The sequence below is a fragment of the Narcine bancroftii genome, chromosome 9 (genome assembly GCF_036971445.1).
Source record: "Narcine bancroftii isolate sNarBan1 chromosome 9, sNarBan1.hap1, whole genome shotgun sequence".
NCBI classification, from domain to species: Eukaryota; Metazoa; Chordata; class Chondrichthyes; order Torpediniformes; family Narcinidae; genus Narcine; species Narcine bancroftii.
Genome location: NC_091477.1, coordinates 112797006 through 112806246, shown reverse-complemented (window position 1 = coordinate 112806246; position 9241 = coordinate 112797006). Strand labels below are relative to the sequence as shown.

General features: G+C 51.2%; 1 protein-coding gene and 1 long non-coding RNA gene across 3 annotated transcripts in view; one reads left to right on the top strand and one right to left on the bottom strand.

Annotated features, from left to right (window-relative positions):
- u2surp (U2 snRNP-associated SURP domain containing) overlaps positions 1–3221 on the bottom strand; it is an 88428-nt gene extending 85207 nt beyond the window's left edge. For both annotated transcript variants that reach the window (XM_069897380.1, XM_069897381.1), the window contains exons 1-2: positions 3104–3221; positions 1144–1212 (exon numbers count right to left, since the gene is read on the bottom strand). The gene's annotated coding sequence lies outside the window, so the exon portion shown is untranslated. The remainder of the gene's footprint in view (positions 1–1143; positions 1213–3103) is intronic.
- A 1898-nt stretch (positions 3222–5119) lies between these two features.
- LOC138742665 (uncharacterized) lies at positions 5120–8950 on the top strand. Its single transcript, XR_011344349.1, has 2 exons — positions 5120–5438; positions 7043–8950. It is a non-coding gene; the product is annotated as an uncharacterized lncRNA (long non-coding RNA).
- The last annotated feature ends 291 nt before the right edge of the window (positions 8951–9241 follow it).

Here is a 9241-nt window from a genome sequence, read left to right as displayed (position 1 = left end):
TAAAAAGAATGACCATGCCCTTGTAGCAAAAACACTCAGATATTCAAAAAAGCAGAGCCAACTGTGTCCAATATTAACAGTCTAGCAGTCACCTAACAGATTTACTGTTAAAAGAATTCAGGAAAACCCCCATGCCAAGAGATTTTAAAAAACAGGCCAGTTGTCACACAGTTGCTTCCACTTACACCAGCAGAGGAGTAACTGCATAGTGTTTTACTCTGGTTTCTGTGAACTCAAGTCACTGAAGTACAACCCAAATATGAAATAAAATCTACACCACTCAACAAGCAAAAGGAATATACAGGATGTTTTTTATTTGTTTTTTTTAAATTACGATTGCTTTCATCTAGCCAGCCCAAGAGTTCAACTAAACATTGCCAAGTTAACTAATTCCATCGCTACCGGAACTTGAATATCTTGAGACATCCAGTAAAAATCATCTCCAAAGAGAAACATTAACAATCCCATGGAAGAAACCTCTTTTTGCCCATATATCTCTTAACAACATTATTTCTCCCTGTGAGAGCAAGCTTTTCCCTCACTTCACAATGGGTCAATTTTGTTGATCAGAAACTCGATTTACAGACAAATTACAGAGAGAAAAATTAAAAAAGAAAAAAATCAAAGTTTGAATGCAGGAGGAACAATTTTAGTTCAAAATTTTGACAAGAACAGATTGAATAAAGAACAAGATCAGAATATAACCACTTAATTCCTTGGAAATAGTCACAATTCATAAACACGATAATTTAGAATATCCATAGATTTTATTTCAGAAGACTTCAGCAGTGAACAAATTGGTCATAATCAAATATGGTACTCTAATCTTACATTTAATTGCTATAAAACATGACACAGAGGTGGTCAAAATATCAATGATCAATTGAAGGCAACTTCAGGGTCACAATTCAAATACATTTCAAGCAAATTACCCATAATTGGTTAAATACCCAAATGATGATACAGATCACAAAATTTATTTGGTTTCAAGGTCCTCAAAATAATCTATTTATCAAAACAACTATTAACAATTTATCTGATTCTTTTGTGGAATGTTCTATTCTAAGGGTACATCACTTGAAATGTATTTGAATTTGCCTTGCAAAAAGTTAAAATATTACTGAAATGAAAAGTACTACATGCCTCTTTGTATTTCTTATGAAATCTCTTACAGCCTTGCAGATGGACAACTCAGCAATGCATTACTTCCACCTGTGGGAAATCAGGAATTTTAGAGAAAAATTGAACAATAAAATAGCCTGAACCATAATCATATAAGATTGGTTATTCTTCACAAAACAGTCAAACTCAGAAACATCTTTTCGGAGTCTCCGATGAAAAGCCAATGGGAGACCACAGTGCGAAGCATCAATTTGATGATGTGGCCGCCGTCTCAAAAGCGCCCATCGAAATAAATAAAGTTGAGTGGTGGGGAAAAGCTCACAAGTCTTTATTAAATGTAACATAGCATCAATGAGTAGAAGTTAAATGACATGATTATGGTTTTGCAATGTGAAGACACCATTTGGAGCATTTGAAAACAGAGGATAGACCTGCAGATTACTTTAACTACTGACAAAAAAAACCCTGTTGCATTAAATCAAGCAAAAAGGACAATGGAATGCGACTGCTCCCAATCTCATTCCTGTCTAAATGCCCTGAGTGGAGCTCCAGTTGGAACCAAATGTATGCAGACAGATTGATCGAGGGAGTGAAACGTTTTAATAAATGGACATACAAGGCATTCGAGAAGCCCTTTAATCACGGCTGGGCTTTGGCCGGAGAATCAGTGAGGTTAAAGGCAGAAGGGGGAGAGGGGAAGGGGAGAGGGGAGAAGGGGGAGGAGGAGGGGAGGGGAGGGGGAGGGGGAGGGGGGGAGGGGGAGGGGGAGGGGGGGAGGGGGAGGGGAGGGGAGGGGGAAGGGGAGGGTGGAAGGGGGAGGGGGGGAAGGGGAGGGGGAAAGGGGAGGGGGGAAGGGAGGGGGAAGGGGAGGGGGGAAGGGGAGGGGGGAAGGGGAGGGGGAAGGGGAGGGGGGAAGGGGAGGGGGGAAGGGAGGGGGGAAGGGGAGGGGGGAAGGGGAGGGGGGAAGGGGAGGGGGGAAGGTGAGGGGGGAAGGGGATGGGAAGGGGGAGGGGGGAAGGGAGGGGGGAAGGGGAGGGGGGAAGGGGAGGGGGGAAGGGGAGGGGGGAAGGGGAGGGGGGAAGGGGGAGGGGGGAAGGGGGAAGGGGGGAAGGGGAAGGGGGGGAAGGGGGAAGGGGGAAGGGGGGAAGGGGGGAAGGGGGAAGGGGGGGAAGGGGGAAGGGGGGAAGGGGGAAGGGGGGAAGGGGGAAGGGGGAAGGGGGAAGGGGGGGGGAAGGGGGAAGGGGGGAAGGGGGGAAGGGGGGAGGGGAGGGGGGGAGGGGGGGAGGGGGGGGAGGGGAGGGGGGGAGGGGAGGGGGGGAGGGGAGGGGGGGGAGGGGGGGGAGGGGAGGGGGGGAGGGGAGGGGGGGGAGGGGAGGGGGGGAGGGGAGGGGGGGAGGGGGGGGAGGGGAGGGGGGGGAGGGGAGGGGGGGGAGGGGAGGGGGGGAGGGGAGGGGGGAGGGGAGGGGAGGGGGAGGGGGGGAGGGGGGAGGGGGGAGGGGGGGGAAGGGGGGGAAGGGGGGAAGGGGGGGGAAGGGGGGGGAGGGGGGGGAAGGGGGGGAGGGGGAGGGGGGGAGGGGGGGAAGGGGGGGGAGGGGAGAGAGGGAGGGGAGAGGCGCGAGGACGCTGCAGTAGGCCTGGGGCTCCTGTGCTCAGCAGTGCGGACACCGGCCTCAGTGAATCCCCCAACCCACCCCGAGTCAAACAGCTGTCGCAAGCCGCAAATTGGGGTCGACAGGCACCTGCGGGGGTCGACCTGGAGGAGCGACTCCGGTGGGCTGGGTAGGGTTGGGGGGGGGGGGGACTAAGGAACGACCGCCGTCAACCTCCCTGCCTGCAGGCCCGCGCCCTTCCTCGCGTGGAGCCTTCCGTGCCTTGGGCTGAGGAGGCCACAGCCCGCCCCGTTCGATCCGAGGGACGGAGGTGGGGGCTCGGCTGCGCCGAAAGCCGCCCCCCTCGCTCCTGCCCGCAGCCCCCCCTTTACCTCGCTGAGGACGCACACGCCGTCCTTCCCCGAGCGCGGGGCTATTTTGTCCGCCATTTTCTCCCCATGACGAGTTAATCGAGCGCAGAGCTGAGGGCAGGCATCGATGGATGGCTCGCGCGCGGGCGGGGGAGGCAGGCGGGCGGGCCGCTCGCTCGGTCACGTGACGTCGCGCCGGCCACTCGGGGAGGCGGAGAGGGATCGGAGTTTCAGCTCGGGACCGTCACTGGGTAAGTTCTGGTTCAAGTTTTACTCTGAGTGGTCGTGAGAGGAGTGGGGGGAGAGGGAGAGGGGGGGGAGAGAGGGAGAGGGAGAGGGGGGGGAGAGGAGAGAGGGAGAGGGAGAGGGGGGGGGAGAGAGGGAAAGAGGAGAGAGGGGGGAGAGAGAGGGTGGGAGGGAGGGAGAGAGAGGGTGGGAGGGAGGGGAGAGAGAGGGTGGGAGGGAGGGAGAGAGAGGGTGGGAGGGAGGGGAGAGAGAGGGTGGGAGGGAGGGGAGAGAGAGGGTGGGAGGGAGGGGAGAGAGAGGGTGGGAGGGAGGGGAGAGAGAGGGTGGGAGGGAGGGGAGAGAGAGGGTGGGAGGGAGGGGAGAGAGAGGTGGGAGGGAGGGAGAGAGAGGGTGGGAGGGAGGGGAGAGAGAGGGAGGGAGGGAGGGGAGAGAGAGGGAGGGAGGGAGGGGAGAGAGAGGGAGGGAGGGAGGGGAGAGAGGGGTGGAAGGGGGGAGGAAGGGGGGAGAGGAGGAGAGGGGGAAAGGAGGAGAGGGGGAAGAGGGGGAGGGACAGGGAGGAGGGGAGAGAGAGGGAGGGAGGAGGGAGAGAGAGGGAGGGGAGAGAGAGGAGAGAGGGGTGAAGGGGGAGGAGGGGGAGAGAGGGAAGAGGGGGGAAGAGGGGGAGGGACAGGGAGGAGGGAGAGGGACAGGGAGAGGGAGAGGGCCAAGGGAGGGGGAGGGACAGGGAGAGGGAGAGGGCCAGGGAGGGGGGGGAGGCCAGGGAGGGGGGGGGGAGGGCCAGGGAGGGGGGAGGGAGGGGGGAGAGGAGGAAGAGGGGAGGGACAGGGAGGAGGGGAGAGGGAGAGGGACAGGGAGGGGGGAGGAGGAGGGCCAGGGAGGGGGGAGGGCCAGGGAGGGGGGAGGTGGGGGGGGGAGGGCCAGGGAGAGGGGGGAGGTGGGGGGGAGGGCCAGGGAGGGGGAGGTGGGGGGGGAGGGCCAGGGAGGGGGAGGTGGGGGGGGAGGGCCAGGGAGGGGGGAGGGCCAGGGAGGGGGAGGTGGGGGGGGGGAGGGCCAGGGAGGGGGGAGGGCCAGGGAGGGGGGAGGTGGGGGGGGGGAGGGCCAGGGAGGGGGGAGGTGGGGGGGGGAGGGCCAGGGAGGGGGGAGGGCCAGGGAGGGGGGAGGGCCAGGGAGGGGGGAGGCCAGGGAGGGGGGAGGGCCAGGGAGGGGGGAGGGCCAGGGAGGGGGGAGGTGGGGGGGGAGGGCCAGGGAGGGGGGAGGTGGGGGGGGGAGGGCCAGGGGAGGGGGAGGTGGGGGGGGGAGGGCCAGGGAGGGGGGAGGTGGGGGGGGGGGAGGGCCAGGGAGGGGGAGGTGGGGGGGGGGAGGGCCAGGGAGGGGGGGAGGTGGGGGGGGGGAGGGCCAGGAGAGGGGAGGTGGGGGGGGAGGGCCAGGGAGGGGGGAGGTGGGGGGGGGAGGGCCAGGAGGTGGGGGGGGAGGGCCAGGGAGGTGGGGGGGAGGGCCAGGGAGGTGGGGGGGGGAGGGCCAGGGAGGGGGGAGGTGGGGGGGGAGGGCCAGGGAGGGGGAGGTGGGGGGGAGGGCCAGGGAGGGGGAGGTGGGGGGGGAGGGCCAGGGAGGGGGGAGGTGGGGGGGGAGGGCCAGGGAGGGGGAGGTGGGGGGGGAGGGCCAGGAGGGGGGAGGTGGGGGGGGAGGGCCAGGGAGGGGGGAGGTGGGGGGGGAGGGCCAGGGAGGGGGGAGGTGGGGGGGGGAGGGCCAGGGAGGGGGGAGGTGGGGGGGGAGGGCCAGGGCTTTGTTGGAGTTAAAACTGTTCCCTCTCTTTGATGAGAACGACACTTGGTCTCAGTGTTCCCGCCCAATCTTTATTCCTCCATCAACATTCCACACTCTGATGGCCCCTTCCTTTTAAATCCTGGATTAACTTTTTCTCAGGGATGTGTTGCTCCAGCTTATTAATGTCAGATTCCCAAATAAAGTTGGTTTGAGTCAACTTGAGCCAGGAAACGTGTCCCTGTAGCCTGGAAATCCTCTGTTTCAGAGCTGAGATTAACATAACATTATCATTAACATTGAGAGCTGAGATTCAAAGCTGCATTCTCCAAGAAGAAAAAAACTGCAGGTAATTCAAGGGATAACTATTTTGCAAATCTGGGTCCCTCTGCTTAAAATCATAAAATTATGATTCTGTTAATTCCTTTCTTGATCAGTGAGGTTTTCCCTAAAAATATAACAACTTCATGATGTTTTTTGAGGTCTCTGAGGGTCCACTGACACAATCTGAATTCATGATTTGTAATTGTTTTATCATGAAATAGCTTGTATTTTAGTTTTGGGGTTAGATTAGTTTGGGGGAGGGTGGATTTTTTTTGTCGTTTGAATGTTTTTATAAGTAGAGTTTCAGCATATTTTATTGTGTACTTATGCTATAATATTCTTAATTTTTGACACTATAAATGTTGAATAAATAGAATATTTAAAAAAAAAGACACCTGAGCAGAAAGCTCTGTAAAAGGTAGTGGACACGGCCAAAACCCTCCCACCATTGCGAACATCTGCAGGGAACGCTGCTGTCGGAGAGCAGTAGCAATCCTCAAGGATCCACACCACCTAGCACGTGCTCTGTTCTCGCCGCTACCAGCAGGAAGGAGGGAGAGGTGCCACAAAACTTGCACCACCAGGTTCAGAAGCAGCTGCTCCCCCTCCACCATCAGACTCCTTAACAGTAAACTCAATCAGGGACTTATTTCAGGACTCTTTTGCACTTCATTGAATTTTTTTTCTTCTGTGTATTCCACAGTCAGTTGTTTACAATATTTTATTTGTTTACATATGTGCAATATGTTTGATTTTTGCACTACTAATAAATGGTCATTCTTCCTCGTCTTCAGGGAAAAGCATCTCAGTATTGTATGTAATGTCATGTATATACTCGGACAATAAATCTAAAATGCTATACATTATCCAGCACTATAAAACAAGTTGTCATTATCACATTGTTGTTTATGGGGTTACAGTGTGCAAAGTATGTTTTAGATCTGTTAGCAAAGCTCAAAGAAGTATTTAACTGTAAAAGACATTGTGTTAGGGGAATATAATGGAAGTCTTTTAATAATTTGAAACTCATCAGAATTCAAAGTGGAGAATCATCTTGTTGCTAATGGTTGGAAACACTCGAAAGCTCTGATAATGTAATTTAAGAAACCATGTCAGATGCAGAAGCAGAGAAACTCTTTTTCATCTGCATTTATCTTCCTTCCTAGCTATTGCAAGAGAGTATTGTTTTTAAAATGTTTCTAGACTTCAGAGACCCAATCCACAACTATTCATTCTAATCTTTTGAAATGCTGCCTTTTCTTTGAAGACATTTCAACCTTTCAATGAAGACTTGGGTAGGATTGCAGAACTCAATCCAAACTGGCCAGGTTGCTGAACTCTGCAGCATTCACAATTCTGTCCTAACTTATTCATGGTCACCAGACATGCTACCCACATGTGTGGATTACCTGGTTTGATCCATTCCTAAATTTTAGATCTCTAATCTTTCATTGGAGATTACGTTGTGATGTCACATCCAGGGTCACTTGCTAAAGTCAGGTGGCCTTCCTGTGGGCGAACCTGAAGAAAGCGACTGACCTAGATGGAGTCCAGGGTTGTGTCCTGAGAGAGTGTACAGATCAACTTGCAGATGTTATTACCAACATTTTTAATCTCTCTCTAAAACAGGTCATTTGCTTCAAGAAGGCCATCGTTAGACCAGTACCAAAGAAAAGCACAATAATGGGCCAATATAACTGCTGACCAGATACTTAAGTGCTTTGAGAGGTGGGGTCATGGCTCACACCAGCTCTAGCCTACCAATCAGCCTTGACACCCTTCAATTTGCCTTCTGGCCAAACAAATCCACAGCAGGTGCCATTTCCCCAGGTCACCATTTGGCCCGAGAACACCTGGATGCTAAGGACATGCATATTAGATTACTGTTCATAGAGTACAGCTCTGCCTTCAACACCATGGTCCCAGCAAACTCCTTCCCAAACTTCAAGATCTAGGCCTCAAACTCAACAGTGTCAATTCTCAAGGATGTAGTCATCAGTCCACTGCAAAACTCTCTGTACAACCATGACTATAAAGCTAAATCATATTTCAACTCCATTATCAAATTGACCGATGACCTCAGCAGTTGGCTGGGTATCAAATAATGATGAGTCCAACTACAGGAAAGAGATTGAGATCTCGCAGCATGGTACCAAGGTAAACAAAGAGATGGTCATTGACTTCAGGTGAGGCATCATAGACCACACCCATGTCCACATTAATGACTCTGAAGTCAAAATGGTAAATAGCTGGAAAGTCTTAGGAATAAATATCTTTAATTACCTGACCGGGATCAAGTACATTGACGAGGCGATGAAGAAACACATCAATACTTCTACTTTTTTAAGCAGATTAAAGAAGTTTGCCGTGTCCTCTTGTCCCTCAATAACTTCCACGGGTGACAATCAAAACAATTCTTGCTGGATTCATCAAAGTTTGCTGCTTTGCTCAAGATTTGAAGACACTACAGAAAGCAGTAAATGCAGTTCAGAGCATAATGAAAACCTCTCTCCCCACCATGGATATCATCTGTATCTCCTGCTGCCTGGGAAAGATGCCAACATACTGAAATACCCATCACACCTCAGACACGCTCTCTTCTCCCTCCTCCCACTGGGAAGAAGGCTTAAGAATGTGAATGCATACAGTAAGAATCTAAAAAGTTACCTGCAGCTATCAGTCTCATGAATGAACCCCATAACAGTGCTCTCATGTTGCCCTTGCTTGGTGCTAATTGATTCTCTTTTCATTTCCATCCAATGGTCTGTAAATAATGCTCTTTGCTTAACTGTGTTTAATGCAAAAGATAACCTCTTAGTTTATTCACAGAATAACCCTTCTCACTCTACTACATAATTTGAGACAAATAAATGGTCCTTTTATTTTTCACTGATCTTTTCACCAACCCTCTTTATCTGGTTACCTCATCAGTTTAATAATTCAATCTTTGGCTATCCCTCTTTGTCATTCTGCTCTTTCTTTACCACTTAAAATGTGTTAACTTTTATAAATTCTGATGAGCATTCTCAAACCTGATCTTCAGAAATTTACAAATGTACTTAAACTCAATGGAAGACAAAAATGATCACAGTCAGCCACCTGAACCACATCCCCACCTGTCTGAAAGAGGCTGGTAGACAACCTTTGCCTTTCCAAACTTCAGTGTAATGTACTTTGATGAAGAAGTCTATGATGACTTAGAGGTGAGTGTCTGAATGTAAACACTCATTAACATCATCTGCACATTGTGTATAAATACTGAGGTTTGGTGACCATTCTGGAATAGGGTCATTGAAGGGGGTGAAGAATTTTCCATTGATTCTGTACATTCCAGTGGGATGTCTATTAGAGTTGAGGTGCAGTATTATAGCTAGTAGGAATGAGAAACAGGTTATTGTATGAGCATCGTCTTGAATGTCATTGTCAGTTAAATTTATTTTGTGATGTATACCACCAGCATATTTAATGTCAAATAATTCATCAAAATATAATTTCAGCTTTTATTTTGAGTTTACTATGTAATAAATTGCAAATGTATGACTTTGTTCAATTTTTACCTGGTTCTGGCCATAAACATAAGACTTTATTAATGCATTTCCACTGTACAGTAAATGAGAAAACACGTGTACTTTGGAAAATGTAGGAAATTACATTTAAAGTCTACTGATTTTAATTTGTGTGACTGAATGAATTGTACTAAGAATGATTGGTTATTCTTAAATTTAAAAATATTTCCTTCCCCAAAAATCAAGCCTGAAGCAGTTGGCATAGCAGTTAGCACAATGCCTTTACAGCGCCAGCAATTGGGACCAGGGTTCAAATCCCGCG